Source organism: Mus caroli, chromosome 7, assembly GCF_900094665.2.
Source record: "Mus caroli chromosome 7, CAROLI_EIJ_v1.1, whole genome shotgun sequence".
NCBI classification, from domain to species: Eukaryota; Metazoa; Chordata; class Mammalia; order Rodentia; family Muridae; genus Mus; species Mus caroli.
Genome location: NC_034576.1, coordinates 51453942 through 51456993, shown reverse-complemented (window position 1 = coordinate 51456993; position 3052 = coordinate 51453942).

The window sequence follows — 3052 nt, the reverse complement described above, 5'->3', positions numbered from 1 at the left end:
AGAATTCTCAACAAATGGCTAAGAAGCACTTAAAGAAATGTTCAACATCATTAGTAATCAGGGAAATGTAAATCAAAACAACTCTGAGATTCCATCTTTTTTTTCATTTTTTATTAGATATTTTCTTCATTTACATTTCAAATACTAGCCCGAAGTCCCCTATACCCTCATCCATGCCCTGCTCCAAATACAGATGGCATTCCATCTTTTTTTATTAGACGTTTTCTTTACTTACATTTCAAATGTTATCCTGTTTCCTGGTTTCCCCTCTGAAAATCACCTATCCCCTCCCCTCCACCTGATCACCAACCCACCCACTCTCACTTCCTGGCCCTGGCATTCCCCTATACCGGGGCATAGAACCTTCACAGGACCAAGGGCCTCACCTTCAATTGATGACTGACTAGGCCATCCTTTCCTACATATGCATCTGGAGCCATGAGTCCTACCAGGTGTACTCTTTGGTTGGTGGTTTAGTTCCTGGGAGCTCTTTGGGTATAGTTAGTTCATATTGTTGTTCCTCCTATGGGCCTGCAGAGCCCTTCAGCTCCTTGGGTCCTTTCTCTAGCTCCTTTATTGGGGACCCTGTGCTCAGTACAATTGATGGCTGTGAGCATTCACTTCTATATTTGTCAGGCACTGGCAGAGCCTCTAAGGAGAAGCTATATCAGGCTTGTGTTAGCAAGCACTTGTTGGCATTCACAATAGTGTCTTGGTTTGGTGATTGTAAATGGGATAGATCCCCAGGTTGGGCAGTCTCTGGATGGTAATTCCTTCAGATTCTGCTCCACACTTTTTCTCTGTAACTTCTTCCATGGTTATTTTTCCTCCTTCTACGAAGAATCAGACTTTGATCTTCCTTTTTCTTGAGTTTCATGTGGTTTGTGATTTGTTTCTTGGGTATTCCAAGCTTCTGTGATAATATGCACTTATAAGTGAATACATACCATGTGTGTTCTTTTGTGATTGGGTTACCTCATTCAGGATGATATCCTCCAGATTCATCCATTTGCCTAAGAATTTCATAAATTCATTGTTTTTAATAGCTGAGTAGTACTCCATTGTGTAAATGCACAACATTTTCTGTATCCATTCCTCTGTTGAGGGATATCTGGGTTCTTTCCAGCTTCTGGCTATTATAAATAAGGCTGCTAGGAACATAGAGGAGCTTGTGATTCTATCTTATACTGGTCAAAACGGCTAAGATAAAACAACTCAAGTGATAGCACATGCTCTTGAGCATGAGTGGAAAGAGGAACTCTCCTCCACAGCTGGTAGGACTGCAAAATTCTACAACCACTCGGCAAATCAATCTGATGTTTCCTCAGAAAACTGAAAATATTTCTACTTGAAAATCAAGCTGTATAAATCCTGGGCATAAAACCATAATATATTCCATAACATATCATGGACACATGCTCCACTATGCTCATCAAAGCTTTATTTATAATAGCCAGAAACTGGAGGCAACCCAGATGACTCTCAACTGAGGAATGGACACAGAAAATATGGTTCAGTTACACAGTACTATTCAACTAACAAAAATGAGGGCATTATGAATTTAGCAGTCAAATAAACAGAACTAGAAAACATCATACTGCATGAGATAACTCAGACCGAAAAAGGACATGCATGGTGTGGATTCATTGATAAGTGGATATTAGCCAAAACTTAGAGAATAACTAGGATACAACACACAGCAAGAAGAAGTTTAACATACAGGAAGGATGAAGTGAGACAGCTTTAATTCCACTTTGAAGGGTGAACAACATAATCATGGGAGTCAGAAGGATGGAAGGAGGTGGGTGGGGGGGTGAGGGGAAGGAAAAGGGAACTGGATCAGGTATGGGAGAAGGTATAGGAGACAAGACCAGAGGGCTTAGAGAATGAGTAGAAATATGATTCCTCTAGGAGTGGGATGAGGGCATAAGCTCTAGAAAGTACCAGAGAGCTGGGAAGTAAGAATCTCTCAGGTCTCAGTGGGGCTGACCTTAGCCAAAATGTCCAACAGGAGGCAGAGGAAACTCAAAGAGCAACCTTGCTGTAGATAGACAGAGCATCAAGTGGACAGATGAGATTACCAAGCCAGCATCAAAGTTTCTGAACCATAATTGTTCCTGTCTAAAAGAACTGTAGGGACAAAAATGGAGAAGAGACAAAAGGAAAAGCTATCTAGTGACCAACTCAACTTAGAATCCATCTCATGAGGAGGCACCAAAGCCAGGCATTATTACTAAATTGTGATGTGCTTACAGACAAGAGTTGTCCTGTGAGAGGCCCTATGAGATAATGACTGAGACAGATGCAAGTATTTATACTCAACTATTGACTGAATTTGGGAACCCCTGTAGTCGAATTAGGGGAAAGATTGAAGAAGTTGAATGGGAGGGTGACCTCATAGGAATTCCTGCAGTCTAAACTACTCCAGAACCCTGGGAGCTCCCAGAGACCGAGCCACCAACCAGGATGCATACAAGGGATGACCCATGGCCCCTGGCACATACATAGCAGAGGACTGCCTGGTCTAGCCTCAGTGGGAAAAGATGTGCCTAATCCTCCAGGGACTTGAGGTCCCAGGGAGGTGGTTGCCTGGTGTTGGTGGGAGAGTGTAAATACTCTCATAGGCAATAGTGAGGAAGAATGGAATGAGGAACTATGGTAGGGAAGTGGCAGGACAATGGCTGCAATGAAAATAAAATAATTTTTAAAATTTATCAGAGAGAGTTAAACAATGGTCTCACAGACCTTATATAAAGTTTATATTTTGGAAAAGTTTTTAAGGATATAAAAGAATGGAGAGTATTTAGAGAGTTAAACGTCTTTAATTCCACTTTGTAATTTTAAAGATAGCACAGAAAACCAAGAAAAGAAGCATGTAAAAAGCATTGTGAACCACTACTTTTAGTTCTTTTAAATAACATAGTGTCATGTGGACTGTTATATTCTGCTCTCCTTCTCCTCCCCCTCCCTCTCCCCCTCCCCCTCTCCCTCCCCTTCTCCCTCCTCTTCCTCCTCTTCCTCCTCCTCCTCGTCCTCGTCCTCGTCCTCCTCC